Here is a 21,339-nt window from a genome sequence, read left to right as displayed (position 1 = left end):
GCTTATGATAAGAGGCACAGAATGTTCTATGATGTTTGACTCGCAGTGTAGCATTTGGGAGGTATGAAATAGTTCGTGGGATTGAGACAGCAAGGTCTTGTGATTCAAGGTCACCCGGGATGAGTGCAGATGGAGTGTGTTATGTGTTGAATGGAGTCATTATTATTCTAAGGCAATCAAGAATTAATTTGGAAGAAGGTAGATTGGTTAGCCATAGTTGAATTGGCATATTGGTGGTAGTGATCATTTCCTTCAACATGATCAAGTTATGCAAGTTATTCGTGATGGCCCGTGTGAGGCTTGTCGACCGTCGTAATTGATGTTATTTAGAAGTATTCCACTGCTATGGCCTGACATGTGTAGGCGGATCCCAGAAGGGCTATGGTGGCTTAGACCACTACTTAGAGATTTGCATATTCTACGGTTATGAGAATTCACCTAGGTGTTGCTATGGTTGTTCGGAAGTGAGTTAAGTGAAAGTTTTATATGATGAAGTGATAATCTATTAGTGGTTATAGAACTATGATGAAAATAATGTTCTATCGTATATTGGCATGTGGGTGCAATGTGTGGTATGTAATTTGAAGTGAGGATCAAGGTTGCAGTTCGGTGTTGACAAGGATGTCGCGAGCTCGAATGAGCAGTAAAGGAGTTTCGATGTTTAAAGTAACTGGGTATCGTCTTTAGCGTCACCTGAATCGGTGTTTTGTGAAAAAGGCCTTGCATCCTGGTTATGGATTCTTGAACGCTTTCTCAGCGTTAGTGCGGCTGGTGGTATGGATACGCATATTTGTTGTCTGTTACGGAAGGTCGTGGGAGCGTGCCCCACAGGAAGATTGTATAAGTGTGGCATGTAGTCACTTGGTTAATATATGATTTAAACCAAGTATGAAGATGGTGGTGATATCATTAATTTGAGAATTTATTCTTGGAGGGCACTCGACTTATTGGGTTGTGGACCGTGGAGGATTTGCCCCAGTGATGATGGTAGTTCTCGTGTGTGATGAGAAAAAGAGAGTTATTATGGACCTTTGAAAGGTTATTAGCCTACTTCAGTATGATCAGAATCGGCTTGAGGTCTGTGGATGGATCTAAATGTGAATATGGGCTCTATATCGGGCCAGATGTGTTCATTTCAGCAATGCGCTCCTTTGGACAAGTAGTCGGGGTACTATTTCGTCGTCAGCTATTTCATGTAATGATATATTGCATCGTATGAGTTGTGAGACGGCTTGATGAATTTCTTATGTGTTGAGGTTCCGCTTAGAGATGATGTTATATGAGCAGGATGGCTCTCGAGATTCAGACCATATATCGCACCTCAGTTGTGTTTGAGTTTTGTAGCCTATGGCACTATATGTCTCCCTAGGGATGGCATTATGCACTTAGCTTGCTTATGACCGATATTCGGAATTTTGTTATAATGAGTAATTTAGCTCGATGTAAATCTCCTTATGTGAATTCTATGTGTGGATCGGGTGTGACTTCGCCATGGGCATGTTATTTGGATCGGGTTGCACGACGCAACAGTGTGATATTGAGTACAGTTTTCTATATGCTATTTTTGTATGCCTTGCTTCCTATTTTCTAAGGAAAGTTCATATTAGTGCGTGAGTTGAGTAGTTCTTTCTAGAGTTCGTATCACTTTTGTCGCGTTCGAGTTCATAGCCTATTGGCACATTGTGGCATCATATGAGACTTTTGATCATGTCCGGGGTGGCTTATTGCCTGAGCGGTTCGTACTGGGTGAGACTTAGATCATTGGATTTAAGATCAGTGCAATCTGATCATATGAAGTATATTAAGGATCTAAGACCATTATTTGGTTCAGAATGAGGTGATTGTTCTTATCGGAAGTATAGGCCCAATGATTTGTTGATTCGGCAGTTGGGTATAAATTTCTACACGCCTCTTCCGTCTTGGCGACATTGTGAGAGTTAGAGCAAAACCTATGTAGGTCATGAGGTGAAATGGGAGCGTTAGATTCGTGGAATTTCGACTAATTTGATTAGAGAATGTCATTGTGGTCATGTGAGTAAAGTGGTGCAAGGTGTGAAGTCAGCTAAGGTATGCAGTCATGTTTTGGTATCGTGGGTAGTTATTGATATGGTGAGCGTATGTTGGAACAAGCCTGGCAGAGGATTCTGGATGTAGGAATTGAGCTCTAAGGCTCATTCTCTTGAGTGAAAAAGGATATATTCAGATTGATCGAGCTAAGGTACACAACCGAGTTGTGGTAGCACGGGAAGGTACTCGAGGTGTTAAATAGTGATTTCGGACAACCCTGGCATAGTTCTTAGCACGTTCGAGGACGAATCTATGTTTAAGTGGGAGAGTATGTAACGACTCGACCGGTCGTTTTGAACTCTAGCGTGTCGCTCAGCAGTTTGGGTCATGAGCAGCTTCGCTTTAGGTATGTCTCTATGCTCGTTCGAGGACGAACGAATGTTTAAGTGTAGGACGATGTGACGATCCGGCTGGTCGTCTTATGAATTTACGCCCCGATCCCCTATTAACTAATTTCCCCAAGTTTATTTCTACTATTTTGATTTGCCGGGATGTTCGGTTTTGAGTTTCTATATCGGGCCAGATCTGTTCATTTCAGCAATGCGCTCCTTTGGACAAGCAGTCGGGGTACTATTTCGTCGTCAGCTATTTCATGTAATGATATATTGCATCGTATGAGTTGTGAGACGGCTTGATGAATTTCTTATGTGTTGAGGTTCCGCGTAGAGATGATGTTATATGAACAGGATGGCTCTCGAGATTCAGACCATATATCGCACCTCAGTTGTGTTTGAGTTTTGTAGCCTATGGCACTATATGTCTCCCTAGGGATGGCATTATGCACTTAGCTTGCTTATGACCGATATTCGGAATTTTGTTATAATGAGTAATTTAGCTCGATGTAAATCTCCTTATGTGAATTCTATGTGTGGATCGGGTGTGACTTCGCCATGGGCATGTTATTTGGATCGGGTTGCACGACGCAACAGTGTGATATTGAGTACAGTTTTCTATATGATATTTTTGTATGCCTTGCTTCCTATTTTCTAAGGAAAGTTCATATTAGTGCGTGAGTTGAGTAGTTCTTTCTAGAGTTCGTATCCCTTTTGTCGCGTTCGAGTTCATAGCCTATTGGCACATTGTGGCATCATATGAGACTTTTGATCATGTCCGGGGTGGCTTATTGCCTGAGCGGTTCGTACTGGGTGAGACGAGATCATTGGATTTAAGATCAGTGCAATCTGATCATATGAAGTATATTAAGGATCTAAGACCATTATTTGGTTCGGAATGAGGTGATGGTTCTTATCAGAAGTATAGGCCCAATGATTTGTTGATTCGGCAGTTGGGTATGAATTTCTACACGCCTCTTCCGTCTTGGCGACATTGTGAGAGTTAGAGCAAAACCTATGTAGGTCATGAGGTGAAATGGGAGCGTTAGATTCGTGGAATTTCGACTAATTTGATTAGAGAATGTCATTGTGGTCATGTGAGTAAAGTGGTGCAAGGTGTGAAGTCAGCTAAGGTATGCAGTCATGTTTTGGTATCGTGGGTAGTTATTGATATGGTGAGCGTATGTTGGAACAGGCCTGGCAGAGGATTCTGGATGTAGGAATTGAGCTCTAAGGCTCATTCTCTTGAGTGAAAAAGGATATATTCAGATTGATCGAGCTAAGGTACCCAACCGAGTTGTGGTAGCACGGGCAGGTACTTGAGGTGTTAAATAGTGATTTCGGACAACCCCGACACAGTTCTTAGCACGTTCGAGGATGAACGTATGTTTAAGTGGGAGAGTATGTAACAACCCGACCGGTCGTTTTGAGCTCTAGCATGTCGCTCAGCAGTTTGGGTCATGAGCAGCTTCGCTTCAGGTATGTCTCTATGCTCGTTCGAGGACGAACGAATGTTTAAGTGTAGGAGGATGTGACGACCTGGCTGGTCGTCTTATGAATTTACGCCCCGATCCCCTCTTTACTAATTTCCCCAAGTTTATTTCTACTATTTTGATTTGCCGGGATGTTCGGTTTTGAGTTTCGGAGAGTTTTGGGACACTTAGTTCCCAAATGAGAGCTTAAGTCTTGGAAATTTGACCATAGTTGGAACATTGTGAAGATGGCCTCGGAATGGAAATCCGATGGTTCCGTTAGCTCATTGGGTGATTTCGGGCTTAGGGGCGTGTCCGAAGTGTGTTTTGGAGGTCCGTAGCTAATTTAGTCTTGAAATGCCGAAAGGTCGAATTTTGAAGTTTCCGGTTCGATAGGAGATTTTGATCCGAGGGTCGGAATGGAATTACGGAAGTTGGAGTAGCTCCGTAATGTTGAATGTGACGTGTGTGCAAAATTTCAGGTGATTCGGACCAGGTTTGATTGACTTTTTGATCGAAAGCGTATTTTTGAGAATTATGGAGTTCTTAGGCTTAAATCCATGGTTAATTCGAGGTTTCGATGTTGTTTTGGGTGTTTTAAGGATTGGTACAAGTTTGGATAGTGTTTTATGACTTGTTGGTGCCTTTTGTTGAGGTCCCGGAGGCCTCGGGATAATTTTGGATGGTTGACGGAAAGATTTTGGAATTTAAGTTGCAGCTTCAGCTGCTGGTTCTTTCATAACCGCACCTGCGGTTTCGGTTCCGTAGGTGCGGCACCGCAGAAGTGAAATTTTGGCCATCTCTTCAGGAACCGCATATGCGGTATATTTTCCGCAGAAGCGGGACCGCAGATGCGGTATATTTTCCGTATATACGGGACCGCAGATGCGGTATATTTTCCGTAGATGCGGTATATTTTCCGCAGATGCGGTATATTTTCCGCAGATGCGGTATATTTTCCGCAGATGCAAAAATCCATGGGCAGGATGTTTTAAGTTCAGAAAATGGGACGAATCCATTTTTACCAATTTGGAGCTCGGGGAGAGGCAATTTTCGAGAGATTTTCAGAGAGAACAACGGGGTAAGTGTTCGTAACTTAATTTTAGTTAGATTAATTGAATCTATTACAAGTTTGGCATTAAATCTTTGAATTTAGTTGGAAAAGTTTAGAAAACCCTCTCGGATAGATTTGCGGATTTGAGGGTCGAAATGTTATGGGATTTTAATAATTTTGGTATGGTTAGACTCGTGATAGTGCGAGGCTTCCAAAAACATAAATTTTACCCGATTCCGAGATGTGGGCCCGGGGGGGGGGGGCGTTATGGTCATTTTACCTAATTTTGTGTATTAGCTTAGAATTTAATTGTGGAATTAGTTACTTGAGGTGTTATTTACATTATGAAATTGAATTGAATAGATTGGGGCTATTTGGAGTCGAATACTTGTGGCAAGGACGTGATCTTGGGTTGATTTTGAGGCGGTTCGAGGTAAGTTGCTTGTCTAACATTGTGTGGGGGACCTTTCCCCTTAGGATTGATGTTGTGCTAATTGAAATGCCTCATACGTGAGGTGATGAGCGCGTACTTGTGCTAATTGTTGGAAATCCGATTTTTCATTAAAAATAGCCTTGAATTGTGTTCTTCCTTTTCATACTTACACTGTTTGGAAACTAAACGTGTTCTGGCCTAGCGAAGCATGTCTACTTGACTAAATTGCTATATTTTCCTTAACTCCCTTAATTGTATTACGTGAACCATGCTAGGTTAGGATTACCTGCTTCACTTTGATATGAAATTGATTGGATTGAATTCTTGTTGTTGCTGCGTATTTACTTTGGGACTACGGGATGGTATCCCGGGAGCTCCCCTGCATGTTTATTTTAGGACTACGGAACGGTATTCCGGGAGATCCCCCTGAACTTTTACTTTGGGACTACGGGACGGTATCCCGGGAGCTCCCCTGTATGTTTACTTTGGCACTACGGAATTGCATTCCGGTAGATCCCCCTGCACATTTATGAGTTGGCCTACGGGACTGCACCCAGGAGATCCACTGGATATGATATTTATATTTGGGGACTACAGGACGGTATCCTGGGAGATCCTCGGTTGCTATCTTGGAGCTGAGTTGTGTTCTCTTACTGTGTTTTACTTGCCTCTGTGATAGTTGTTGATGTCCTTTATATCTTGTGTTACTTATTTACACTATTTATTTAACACTGTCAACCCTTATATTTTATTTAACCTCAGTAGGGCCCTGACGTTCCTCGTTACTACCCGACCGAGGTTAGGCTTGGCACTTACTGAGTACCGATGTGGTGTACTCATGCCCCTTCTGCGCATGTTTTTCATGTGCAAATCCGGGTACTATCGCTCAGTCTTATCATCCTTGAGGCGAGGCGTTTCTGTAGAGACTTCAAGGTATATTTGCCGCGTCCGCAGACCGAGGAGTCTCTTTCTATTCTTGCTGTTTAGTATTAGCCTTCTGTATTTTCTGTTCTTGTTAGACATTCTGGAGTTATAGCTGTGTGGTACTTCTTAGCTTGTGATTCATGGGTTCCGGGTCTTGGATTTATGTGTTGGTTTTGAGAGTTAAATATGGTGTTTGCCGAGCGGCACATTTATACACTTGTTATTTCTTATTTCTGTTTTAAATTGTTTTACTTCCGCAAGTTTTTGGTTTCTTTTTCCACAATTTAGGCTTACCTAGTTGTAGAGACTAGGTCCCATCACGATGGTTCACGGTGGGCGAACCGGGGTCGTGACAATAGACAGCCCAAAAGCAACACAAAACAGCCCACAGAACAGTCCAATACATGTCGAATAACCCGAACTCACGAATTCTTATCACCATCCTGCGAGTTCTACCTATTAGGAAATGAATTTATCAACCTTCCATGATATATAAAGCTTAAATATAGAAAGTAGACGTTTTATTAACTATTAAGTACCTTCCAATACTCAAACTTTAACGAAAAAGAGAAGTGATATAGTGATACTTACATCGTAGGGATTGTTCTAGCGTTATCGCTTCTTGATTTCGTACTTGGGATGTTAATATACTTGAAAACCCTTGCGGAGAGCACGAAGATAAGTTTAGGGGTCTTATTCCGGTCGTGGTATGTGCAAAAATGAAGAAAGAGACGAAATAAGGCCTATATATATCCATTATTGAAAAGTCAAAGAGGTGCTAGCTTGGCACCCTATTATTGGCTCTTCTTCAGACACTTGTATCTTATTATCCAGATGTCGTATGAAAGAAAGGTTAAGAGAGTTAGAAACTAAATAATAGTACCTTCAATTTGGTATTTAATATGTCCCGGAAATACCTCATATAACACACGAAATATATTGCTCAAAAAGCTTTAGTGACACACTGACTTGTCATCTATGCAGTGTGTGCAATCTCATGAAACTGCAAATATCTCTCTACTCCTATGTCTTATCAATGAACGGTTTAATGAATTAGAAAATAGACTCATATATATTCAAATTTATAGGTAGATCATCCCCTAATTCCAGGAATATTGAGAGAAAAGCTCAGCTACATTTGACCTAAATTTCAGCATATTCATGAATGTAACTTGTGATGATCTTTGCCAACTTTTGTTCCACAACCCATTTGAGTTGAAAACATAACACAGGACCATCATAAGACAAAATAACTCATAACATAACCTCCTTACAATTTTTAGCACCCTAGTCTCACTCCAAAAGTACATGTTATAACATTCTCAACTTGTCAACTTTCGATGAAACTTATTTTCTTCAATTGGTTTAGCTTCTAAGCCTTCCAGCCCTCTTGGTATTTGCAGTACATGATCTTAAATATTTTTAACCTCCAAATTAACATGATTAAATTACTTTATATACGTTCAAAGATGATCTAATTTCAGAGCTTACATCAATTGACTTACGACGTACTCTCATATACGAAACTAGGGGGAGTAACATCATTCCCCCATTTGGAACATTCGTTCTGAGAATATTGACTAATGTGCTTACCAGTTTCATAACCTATAGCTCTAAAGGATAATTTATTATTGTCCTTAACATCTAGGCAATTGTTCTGTGAATAAATCCAAAGGCCCGGGTGTTCCCCCCTTTAGGCCTCTTTCTCAAACCACGACTTGTTGTCAAAATTCTTCCAATCTCGTAATTGTTGCGACCTTCTGTCATGCAGCATGTACGACTTTGTCCTAATATGTGCGCCTATATGAATCTTCTCTCCTTTGTCCTCTAGCTTTTATCCAATCTCTAGGCCTCACTTTGGGAACATGTATAGAAGTATGAAAAATTGTTCCTCCCAGTATATATAGGTGTACTGAACTTCTTCGTTCAGTACTTTGTCGAACTTATGACTATTGCTATATCTAGGTAGCTTATACTATACCAGAAGACATACTTTGATTTATTATGACCAAGGTCCGGTGCCCAACTCAAGTTTAATCTCTCGCTGGTTATCCTATAAGTATAAATATAAGTCCCTTAATGCTTCCTCATTAATATTCATCTAAAGAATGACAATCTTATCCCATCTCACACTTTGGGAAATTCATCCATCTATTGTTGCTTCACCTTAATGTTGATCTATAATCTACCGCTGATAACTTGAAACCTCTTATGTAATATATTGTCACTAGGGCTCTTGTCTCATTGGGAACATCTGGATTTATTGGCGGGATCCACTTAGGATCAATACAATACATTAATAACTGTATTTCATAGCATCCCAACGTGATTCGCCTTATGGGGGTATTTTAATCCTATAATATTCATGAAATCCCTTTTCTTTGAATCATTACCCAATCAAAGGCTTAAACATTATCCTCTTCTCTATCACAATTAAACCATCATTCTACAACTAGGGTAGCGTTCCATCTCTTCTAAATTCTCCTAGTCTTAAACTCCTCTGAGTTCACTCATGTTATACTGAGCTTTTTATAACTTATGGAAACCATTAGCACTCTTGTTGTGATGGGTTTAATCTTGAGGACATACCTATTCTCGTCACCTTCTCACTCACATTTCCTTATCCATACTCCCGTCTACGTAGAACCTTATCGCTCTACTATAGTTTAGCTTGCGACCTACATATATTTATTTATACTACTCGCAACCTTATTTTATCTTCTAGCACCATAGATTTCATTATGTTATTGTAGAACCTAAAGCGAGACATCATATCGTCTCTAACTCTTCTTTACTCTCTTAACTAGACCATTTTGTACCTGGAAACCATAAGCTGGAAGATATTCCACTGATGACACCTGTCACGACCCAAACCGAAGGGCCGCGACAGGCACCCGGTGCCTTGCTCCACCGAGTACCGACGTAACATATCTTTCTTATCGTACTATCAGGGGTAAATGAACCAGAAAACCCGTCATGAGATAACAGGAATAAAACGTAAGGGGATTCTCAACATATGACGAACCAACATGATATACAAACTTATACATGTGACATACGGGCCTATAAGGCCGACATGACCATTTGTAAATTCAAAACATAGGCCGACAAGGCCATACAAGTATCCATACACCTGACATCTATCTACAAGCCTCTAAGAGTACATAAAATCATAAAGGTCGGGACAGGGCCCCGCCATACAAATCAATACATATTTAAAGCATACTAACCAAATAGGCAACTCCGGAGCAAGTGGAGTGCACCAACACCTTCTGCCGAGCTGATAGCCTACTAGGAGGATTGTCAACCTATCAATCGGGACCTGCGGGCCTAAGACACAGCGTCCCCAGGCAAAAGGGACGTCAGTACGAATAAAGTACCGAGTATGTTAGGCAGGAAAGCATAAACAAGAAGAGTAATGTAAAGAGAGGTAGAGGAGATACAACCTGTAACATCTAAGTGCCTCTGGGCTACTGACATGAAATGCATAATATATATATATATATATATATATATATACATAAACTATTCAAAAACATACGCCTCTGTGGGCATCATCATCATCATATCGTACCCGACCTCAAAGAGCGCACTCGGTAAAAACATACCTGGCCATCATAAGGCTCGGTGGAATCATACCCGGCCGCGTGGAGCTTGGTAAACCCAACTGATCAGTGGTTGCACAATAGCTGCCGTACTCGGCCGACTATAGCGCAGCTCGGTAGAGTAAAATAGATACTATATATACTGCATGCTAGACTCATGGAACCACGTTCTAAACCTTTTGGAGTGACTTAAGAACATTATGGACATCCAGACCCTCAATATGAACCTCAGTAGGATTCACGGATCATACACACTTGCTTAGAATAATTTTTTAAGGAAATAACAACATGGACAACCTTAGTTTCTAGGAGTAGATTCATTATGAAATAACGTATTGTTTACGCTCGTTTCACTTTAGATCATACCAAAAGAATGAAGGAAGAGCCTTAACATATCTTATCACAATCTTTCCAATCACCAAGTTGAACTCGCCTCTTCGCACCTTAATCTACAACAGTGATAATAATACTATCATCAAGTTATGAAAGGCACAACTATCGCACAACGGACGACAAGCTTATTTTGTATAAAAGGGGCAGCATCTCCCCTATAATCCTTACTTCCTCCAAATTCAAGATACTCCAAAAACACAAGAAAAACATCATATATACATTATTTTCCAGCCTTATATTACACCATCAAATACTACAAAACAGCTCAACACACTCCAACCTTTTCATACACAAAACTACCACCGTACTGGTGTCAAATGATCCGGAAATGTTACGACAAACGACCAGCCCAACACCTTACATATATATGGTGTTTCTCCACGCCATTCCTCCTCCAAAACTCCACAAAACAGTAGAAAAACACGCAGCACAACAGCAACACAATACAGTCCACAAAACAGTCCGCTACAAGTGAATAACTCGAACTCACGGCTTCCGATCACCATCCCGTGAGTTCTTACAAGGATAGAACGACTAACCATGAATTTACAGAAGAAAAAATGGATGAAAGAGAGCAGCAAACATACCTTATTTGTTGGATAGCTGAGCCCTTATCTTGGTTCTTCAAACTCTAGGTTTTACTCCCAATTAGAACTTGAAAGGGAGAGAAAATCAATTAGGGTTTGTGGGTAATTTTTGGGAGGAAGTTTGCAGGGGTTGAGGTCTGGTTATTTGTGATATATAATGAGGTTTATATTGAAAGAGATAAGCCCTTAAATGGGCTCTTTGGCTGACCCGAAATTGCCTCTTTTTGGGCTCTCATTTAACCAAGTAGGTGACACACCTACTTGTCACCTAGCAGTCTGCGCAGTCTCACAAAACTGCATATATCTCTCTATTCCGATGTGGTATTGATATACGGTTTAATGAATTAGAAAATAGACTTATAGTGCTTCAATTTTATGGGTGGAACACCCCATAACTCTAAGTATATTGGGAGAAAATCGCTGTTACATTTGACCTAAGTTTCAACACATTTATGAATGTAACTTGTGATGACCTTTTCCAACTTTTGTTCCACAACTCGCTTGACTTCAAATCATAACACACATCTATCATACGACTAAAATAATTCATAACATAATCTTCTTATTATTTTAAACATCCTATTCTCTCCCCAAAGTACATGTTACAACGTTCCCAACTTGTCGACTTTTGACGTAACTTCTTTTTCTTCAATTGGTTTAGCTTCTAAGCCTTCCAACCCTCTTGGTACTTGCAGTCCATGATCTTATATATTTGTAACCTCCATGTAAACATAATGAACTTACTTTATGTACTTTCAAAGATGATCTCATTTCAGAGATTACATCAATTAACTTACGACGTACTCTCACGTACGAAAATATGGGGTGTAACATCATTCCCCCCTTCGGAACATCCGTCCTCGAATGTTGATTGATGCGCTTATCAGTTTCGTAACTTAATGAATTTAGGATTATCTTAGTACTGTCCTTGCCCTTTAGTCCACTACTCTATGAACAAATCCAAAGGCCAGGGCATTCCCCCCTTTAGGCCTCTTTCTCTCACCACGACCTGTGGTCGGAACTCTTCTGATCTCGTAACTATTGTGACCTTCTGTCATGCATCCTATACAAATTTGTCCTTGTATGTGCGCCTATGCAACTTTTCTGTCCTTTTTCCTCCAGCTTTAGCCAATCTCTAGGCCTCACTTTGGGAACATATACAGAACTATGAAAGGTTGTCCCTATAGTAATCTATATTGGTGTACTGAAGTCCTTCACTTGGTACTTTGTCGAACTTACAACTATTTCTATATCTTGTTTCATAGCCTTGTATATCTATCCTTATGGCTTTACTACATCTTGGTAGGTTATACTATGCCATAACACTTACTTCGGCTTATTATTACTGAGGTTTGCTACCCATCTCCAAGTTACTCTCTCACTGCTTATCCTATTTATATAAATCTAAGTCCTTTAGTGCTTCCTCATTACTATTCATCTTAAGAATAACAAACAAATCTCATCTCGTACTTTGGAACTTGTACCTATCTATTGTTGATTCACATTGATGTTGATCTATAATCTATCATTGATCACATGAAACCTCATTTGTAATACATGTCGTTAGGGCTCACGTTGCATCGGGGAATATTTGGAGTTATTTGCTTGATCCACCTAGGGACGATACAATACTTCATTAACTGTATTTCATAGCATTCCAACGTGATTCACCTTATGGGGATATTTTAATCCTGTACAATTCATGAAATCCCTTTTCTTTGAATCATCACCCAATCAATGGTCTAAACGTCATCCTCTTATCTATCACAATTACTCCCTTATTCTACCATAAGGGAAGCATTCCATCTTTTCTAAATTCTCCTAGCCTTAAACGCCTCTGAGTTCACTCATGCTATACTGAGCTTTTTATAACTTTATGGAAACTACCAGCTCTCTTGTTGTGATGGGTTTAATCTTGAGGACTTACCTATTCTCGTCACCTTCTCACTCACCTTCTCTTATCCTTACTCTTGTCTAGTTAAAATCTTGTCGCTCTACCATACTTTAGCTTGCGACCTACATATATATCTATTTATACTACTCGCAACCTTCCGTTAACATGCAAGCACCATATATATTTCCTTATGTTATTCTGGAACCTCAAGCGACACATCATATTGTCTCTAACTCTTATTTACTCTCTTATCTAGACCTCTCTATATCTAGAAACCGCATGCTGAAAAATATGCCACCAACGACACCACTATCATTTCCTGATACAGAATTGTGACGTTTCCAACCCTCTATCTGATATATGGATTATTCGTAACCTTCTATACTTGGGCATATCGTACCTTTTTCAAATGTACCTTACTTACCTTTAAATCTTGCATCGTATCTTCTATCTCTTTCATAACCTCACTTCTACATAGGTGGAATTCACATCCACACCTTAAAGCTCTACTATAATACTTGCACATCATGTGCATACACAACCCGCCTAAAGCTTCATACTAACTTCTTATGAGGTTGGTACTATTCTAACTAGATTTATCGTAGAGTCATTATAGATTATGTATGTTGTACTATCTCTTTTGTACCTCTGATATTTAGAGTGATTCTATGATGTTCTGAATCATGATTTCTATACTCATCGAGGTCTAATAATCAGACTCCTAATTCACTTTTTTGATGTAACTCTTTAGTTTCCTTCTCTATCTCAGCCCTTAAGTAGGCTTACTTTATCATCTGATCTGTGGCTCAGGGTACTAGTTATTACTTTAGCCCCTCATCGAGGATGTGGAACATCCATGATATAACCTTCTAGCAATTCAAGCTTTTGTCTGTGAAGTGGAATCATTTCTTTCTTTTAACTTATACTGGAGTCTCCTATAGTTGTATCATTGTCAACATATATGTTGCATGGACTCCGAAATCTTAAGTGTGTTCATAACATAACTAACTCTGGGTCATAGATCGAATATTTCCTTTCGTGCCTTCTCAGCTTTCGTTAAAAGTAAGCAATTACCTTTCTTTGTCGTTCTTCCACTTGTTGCATGAATACTTGGCTTATCTTAGTGCCCACATATATTAGAATTTTGTGAAACTCATATGATCTCGAATATTACTTTGGATTTTACTCCCAGTTCCTCAATTACGACAGGTGCCACTTTGTTATGGAGAGCATACAATGTCGTAGTGAGACTATTTTTACAAGACCATTATTTATATAGGTTACTATGCTTTGTTTGATGCCATCTTCCTTATTGTGACGACCCAAATGGTCACCACTTGTTTCCTTACCCATTCTATACCTTCGAGGCCTTGAAAACCTCATTTAGGGTTGCCTCGATTTGCGTGCGCAGTCCGGGCGCGTAGCCGGAAAGCTTAAATATGAATTCTGTGTGAAAAATGCTAATTTTTGATATTAATATGAATAAATTTGACTTAGGTCAACATTTTGGGTAAACGGACCCGGACCCGTGATTTGACGGTCCCGGAGGGTCCGTAGGAAAATATGGGACTTGGGCAAATGCCCGGAATCGAAATCCGAGGTCCCGAGCCCGAGAAATGAATTTTTAAAAGAAATTGTTTTTCTGAAATTTTTAAAGAAATTTGAAATGAAAATGGTTTATAACGTGTTGGTATCGGGCCCGTATTTTGGTTCCGGCGCCCGGTATAGGTCATATATATGGTTTAAGCGCTTTCTGTGAAATTTGGTTGAAACTGGACGTCATTTGACGTGTTCCGGACTTGAAATTCTAAATTTGAGAGTTTATGAAGTTTGAAGAAAAAAACTAGTGATTTTGAGGTTTGATTCCTCGTTCTTGATGTTAGTTTGGCGATTTGATCGCACAGTTAACTTCGTAGGGTGTGTTTGAGTTAGTGTGTGTGATTGGTTAGGAGCCCCGAGGGCTCGGGAGTGTTTTCGGAGGTGTTCGGGGTGGTTTTGAACTTAGAAAAGTTGCAGAATAATAAACTCCAGCTGTTGCAGAAAAACCTTCTTCGCGATCGCGGAGCATCACCCGCGTTCGCGATGCCTTTGATTTTCTTCCTTCGCGATCACGTATCTCTTCACGCGTTCGCGTAAGCCAAGCTTGGGACCCCAGTAATTTAATCTTCGCGTTCGCATTCACAGGTTCGCGAACGCGTAGCCTTGTAGCCTTCTTCATCGCGTTCGCGTGGGCCTTCACGCGTTCGCACAGACCAAAATCCTGGACCCCAGCCTTTTTCTCTTCGCGTTCGCGTCCTCCCCAATTGCGAACGCGATGCTCAGTTAGGTCAACCCTTCGCGAACGCGGCTCCCTTCCCGCGAATGCGAAGGGCAAATTTTGCCCAGTTAAATGTTAATTTTCAGAAACAGTAGCTACGGGATTCCTTCAAAAATACAAGAACTCCTTTCTTCTCCAAGCACTTAGACGTCCATTGAAGCCTCCTTTCTTCAAGATCACTTGGGTTAGTAAATTCCAACTTTTTTTCTTCATTTTCCATCATTATTAATCAAACTCCAAAGCTTAAATCATGTAATCTAGGGTTGAAATTGGGGGAAAGTGGGTAGAGTTAGGGCTTTTCATTTTTTTCTTGATTTAGACCTCGTTTTGGAGTCGAATTTGAAAACAAATTTTATATTCGGGCTCGTGGGTTAATGGGGGATTTGATTTTTGTCCGAACCTCGGGTTTTGACCAAGCGGGCCCGAGGTCGATTTTGGAATTTTTGGAAGAAAGGTTGGGAATCTATATTTAGGCATTGGGTTTGATTTGTTTAACTATTATTGATATTATAAAGTCGTTGTTTCATAGATTTGATTGAGTAGGAGCCGAATTTGAGAGGGAAAGCGGTCGTTGTGGATTGATTTAGCCGTGGAAGTTGAGGTAAGTGTTTGGTCTAACCCTAGCTTGAGGGAATAGGTGTAGAGTCTTATTTGTTAATTGCTATTTGTCGAGTACGGTGTATAGGCATGGTGACGAGTATCTATATACTGGTGTCGAGCATGACCGTGAGTCCTAATTTGCTAAATTGTCGAATTGGTAATTGTTATTTATGAGGAATTGGTTGGAAATCTTTAACATTGAGCCAGTAATTGTTGAGACTAAGTGTGGATTTAATTGTGTTAAGTAGAGATTGATTGAGTTTTGTTATAGCTGGATCCCCCTTGCCGGGATAGTTTATTATATTATCTTGTTCCCTTGCCGGGATAGCTTATTATAACATCTTTCTCCCTTGCCGGGATTATATTGTGTATTGTGCTAAAAGAAATGGGATCGTGTGGCACGCCGACCACGAGATATTATGAAATGGGATCGTGTGGCACGCCGACCACGAGATATTATGAAATGGGAGCGAGTGGTACGCCTACCACGTGATACTATGAAATGGGAGCGAGTGGTACGCCTACCACGTGATATTATGAAATGGGAACGAGTGGTACGCCTACCACGTGATATTATGAAATGGGAGCGAGTGGTACGCCTACCACGTGATATTATGAAATCGGATCGAGTGGTACGCCTACCACGTGATATGAGGAAATGGGATCGTGTTGCACGCCTGCAACGAGAGGAAATTGAAATAAGTGAAAGTGGTTTGTTTTCCCTTATTCTGTGTTAGAAGAGATCAGATGTAGTTTCTTTTGTTATCCCTGATATTCTGTTTTATCTGCTACCCCATAAGCATGTTCCCTCTCCCAGCTTTAATTGTTTACTTTCCGCTATTACTTTGTTGGACTTTATATATATATATCTGCACAGGTTTAACTGGTAGTCCGGTCTAGCCTCGTCACTACTTCGCCGGGGTTAGGCTAGACACTTACCAGCACATGGGGTCGGTTGTGCTGATGCTACACTGTGTGCATCTTTTTGCACAGATCCAGGTGTTAGAGCAACATTTGAGTAGCAATAGCATTCTGGGAGCGAGCTTTCAGTCCAGGGACATTCGAGGTAGCCTTGCTGATGTCCGCAGGCCCGGAGTCCCTTTCTATCTTATTAAGTTTGTTATCATTTGTACCGAAGCAGACAGTGTTATGTTTCATTCAAACCTTGTATTTAGTATTCTCTAGACGTTCGTGAGTATTGTGACACCAGTCTTGGGTAGAGGATTTTGTTAAACTTCCGCATTTCCTTCAGTTAATTATATTTGAGACTTCCGCTTTATCATATTATGCTTTGTTTTCATTAAATGGACGATAATTGCTAAAAGAAGTAAATTAAGTTGGCTTGCCTAGCTCCTATTAGTAGGCGCCATCACGACTCCCGAGGGTGGGACATCCGGGTCGTGACAAGTTGGTATCAGAGCACTAGGTTACATAGGTCTCACAACTCACGGACAAACTCGGTAGAGTCTGAGGGATCGGTACGGAGACGTCTGTATTTATCCTCCCAGAGGCTACAGAGTTAGGAAAGTTTCACATTTGTTCTTTCTTGTCGTGCCGTTCTATTTCTCAAGTACCGATTGAATTTCTACTCTGTTCTTTCGCAGATGGCGAGAACACGTGCTTCCTCTTCTACCGCGCAACAACCCGAGCCCCGAGCAGCAGCCTCAGGGGTGGAGCCTCAGATTGGTTATGACGAGGAGATCCCAGCTCCAGCAGCTTCGGTGGGCCCAGCTCAGGTCCCAGAGGGGTTCATAGCCACCCAGTTCTTCAGGACGCTTTGGTTAGATTGGTAGGCTTTGTGGAGAGCGTCATTCGAGCGGGTTTGCTTCCAGGATTCAGCCAGCGGTTGGCAGGTCAGCCGGGTACACTGGCTCAGGCCGGGAGTGAGATCACTTTCAGGAGCGGCCTGATGTGGGCCGTAGAGTTGAGAGGATTTTGCCACAGGGAGGTGGTCATGGGTCGGATAAGAGGCCACGTCGTACAGGCAGATTCAGTGGTACGTACGTCTGGAGTAGAGGTTCTTATTGTAAGTCCATCCTCTTTAGGCCCTTTCAGTCAGCTCTCCAGGTCGCTCATGGTACTTCATGGTGCGTTCATTCAGTCGACAGGGTCAGCCTCAGTTTCCTCAGCTGCAGCGTTCATGTAAATGTTATGAGTGTGGTGAGTATGGTCACAACAGAGAGGGTTTGCCGAGGTTGAGGGGTGCTCAGCCACAGCGGACGAGGTCTTGCCATGCTTGTGGTGATCCGAGCACATTGTCAGATTTTGCCCTCGAACTTTGAGCAACTCTCAGTATCAGATTCTCGTACTAGGATTCGGGCACCAGAGGTTTCCTCAGCCTGCCCAGCCAATTAGAGGCGATGGCAGAGGTGTTAGAGGTGGAGGTAGAGTCATAGAAGTTGGAGTTCAGGTCGCCAGAGGTAGAGCCAGCCAGCAGCCAGGCCAGAGGCTGAGTCTTCAGATGGCCAGACATTACACGGTACCATTCTGATTCGTAATTAGAGATGCTTCAGTGCTATTTGACCTTGGGGTCTACGTATTCGTATGTGCGTCCTATTTTTGTACCGTACCTGGTCATGCCTAGTTGATACTTTGAGTATTCCTGTTCATGTATCTACACCGTGGGTGATTCTTATAGTGGTCGACCGAGTGAATCGTTCCTGTATGGTAGTGTTGAGGGTCTTGAGACCCGTGTATTGCTCTTGGGCATGGTGGATTTCGACGTCATATTAGGGATGGATTGGTTGTCCCTATATCATGCTATCTTGGGATTGTCACGCCAGACCGTGACCTTGGCTTTGCCGGATTTGCCCGATTGGAGTGGAGAGGGACCCCAGGTCATGCCGCCCGACTGGGATGTTGATTTTTGTATTGATCTGGCTCCGGGCACTCAGCCCATTTTCATTCCGCCGTATCGCATGGCCCGCCAGAGTTGAAAGAGTTAAAGGATCAGTTGCAGGATTTGCTTGAGAAGGGTTTCATTTGACCCAGAGTTTCGCCTTGGGGTGCGCCAGTGTTATTTGTGAAGAAAAAGGATGGTTTGATGAGGATGTGCATTGATTACCGGCAGTTGAACAAGTGACGATAAAGAATAGGTATCTACTGCCGAGGATTGACGATTTGTTCCACCAGCTTCAGGGTGCGAAGGTGTTTTCAAAGATAGACTTGAGATCTGGCTACCATCAGCTGAGGATTAGGGCGTCTGATGTCCCTAAGACAGCATTCCGCACTCGGTATGGGCATTATGAGTTTTTGGTCATGTCATTTGGGTTGACCAATGCCCCAGCAGCATTTATGGAGTGGATGAACCGAGTGTTCAGGCCTTATTTGGACTTGTTCGTGATAGTCTTTATTGATGATATCCTGGTGTACTCCCGCAGCCAGGAGGAGCACGAGCAGCACCTCAAAGTGGCTCTTCAGACTCTGAAGGATAGTCAGTTATATGCTAAGTTCTCGAAGTGCGAGTTCTGGTCGAGTTCGGTTGCATTTCTGGGTCACGTTGTATCAGTAGAGGGTATTCAGGTGGACCCGAAGAAGATAGAGGCGGTCAAGAACTGGCCTCGGCCAGCAATAGCTATAGAGATTCGGAGTTCCTTGGGGTTAGCAGGTTACTATCGTCGGTTCGTGGAGGGGTTTTCATCTATTGCAGCCCCGATGACCAGATTGAGCCAGAAGGGTGCCCAGTTCAGATGGTCAGATGAGTGTGAGGTGAGCTTTCGGAAGCTCAAGGCAGCTCTGACTACGACACCGGTATTGGTTTTGCCCACAGGTTCAGGGCCTTATACAGTTTATTGTGATGCTTCCCGTATTGGACTTGGTGCAGTATTGATGCAGGATGGCAGAGTCATTTCTTATGCTTCGAGGCAGTTGAAGATCCATGAGAACAATTACCCGGTTCATGATATAGAGTTGGCGGCCATAGTTCATGCCTTGAAGATTTGGAGCCATTACCTATATGGTGTGACGTGTGAGGTGTACACCGATCACAAGAGTCTTCAGTACTTGTTCAAGCAGAAGGAGTTGAACTTGAGGCAACGGAGGTGGTTGGAGCTATTGAAGGACTATGATGTTACTATTTTGTACCACCCAGGGAGAGCCAATGTGGTGGCCGATGCATTGAGTAGGAAGTCCGCCAGCATGGGTAGTCTTGCTTATGTTCCGGTCAGCCAGAGACCGCTTGCTTTGGATATTCAGGCCCTGGCAAATCGATTTGTGAGGTTGGACATTTCTGAGCCTAGCAGAGTTTTAGCTTGTACGGTCGCTCGTTCTTCATTATTGGAGCGTATCCGTGATCGGCAGTTTGATGATCCCCATTTGTGTGTCCTGAGAGACACGGTGCAGCGTGGAGGTGCCACGAAGGTGACCTTAGATGATGATGGTGTTTTGAGGTTGCACGGGCGAGTTTGTGGGCCTAATGTCGATGGGATTCGAGAGTTGATCTTAGCGGAGGCCCATAGTTCTCGGTATTCTATTCACCCAGGCGCCGCGAAGATGTATCAGGACTTGCGGCAGCATTATTGGTGGCGTAGGATGAACAAAGATATAGTTGCATATGTGGCTCGATGATTGAACTGTCAGCAGGTTAAGTATGAGCGTCAGAGGCCTGGTGGTTTGTTTCAGAGGATTGAGCTTCCCGAGTGGAAGTGGGAGAGGATTACCATGGATTTCGTTACTGGACTTCCGTTGACTCGAAAGAAGTTCGACTCGATATGGGTTATTGTTGATAGGCTGACCAAGTCAGCGCATTTCATTCCTGTAGCAGTCTCCTATTCATCCGAGAGGTTAGCTGAGATTTATATCCGGGAGATTGTTCGCCTTCATGGTGTGCCGGCATCTATCATTTCGGATCGGGGTACGCAGTTTACCTTGCGTTTGTGGGGTGCAGTTCAGCGAAAGTTGGGCATACGGGTTGAGTTGAGCACAGCGTTTCATCCTCAGACGGACGGCCAGTCTGAGAGGACTATTCAGATATTGGAGGATATGCTCCGAGCCTGTGTCATTGATTTTGGAGGCTCGTGGGACCTAAGTTTTTGCCCTTAGCAGAGTTCGCCTACAACAACAGCAACCAGTCCAGCATTCAGATGGCTCCATATGAGGCATTGTATGGTAGGCGATATCGGTCTCCAGTGGGATGGTTTGAGCCGGGAGAGGCTCGATTATTGGGTACCGATCTAGTTCAGGAGGCCTTGGATAAGGTCAAGATCATTCAGGACAGGCTTCGTTCGGCTCAGTCGCGGCGAAAGAGTTATGCAGATCGTAAGGTTCGGGATGTAGCTTTCCTGGTTGGTGAGCGGGTCTTGCTCCGAGTGTCGCCTATGAAGGGCGTGATGAGGTTTGGGAAGAAGGGCAAGCTTAGCCCCAGGTTCATTGGACCATTTGAGATTCTCGATTGTGTGGGAGAGGTGGCTTATAGGCTTGCCTTGCCGCCTAGCTTGGCAGCCGTGCATCCAGTGTTTCATGTGTCCATGCTTCGGAGGTATCACGGCGATCCAGCCCACGTGTTAGATTTCAGCACTGTCCAGTTGGACAAGGATCTGTCTTATGAGGAGGAGCCGGTAGCTATTCTAGACCGGCATGTTCGACAGTTGAGGTCGAAGAGTTTTCCTTCAGTGCGTGTCCAGTGGAGAGGTCAACCTCCTGAGGCATCGACCTGGGAGTCCG

Source organism: Nicotiana attenuata, unplaced genomic scaffold, assembly GCF_001879085.1.
Source record: "Nicotiana attenuata strain UT unplaced genomic scaffold, NIATTr2, whole genome shotgun sequence".
NCBI lineage: Eukaryota > Viridiplantae > Streptophyta > Magnoliopsida > Solanales > Solanaceae > Nicotiana > Nicotiana attenuata.
Note: the sequence above shows the minus strand (reverse complement) of the source record.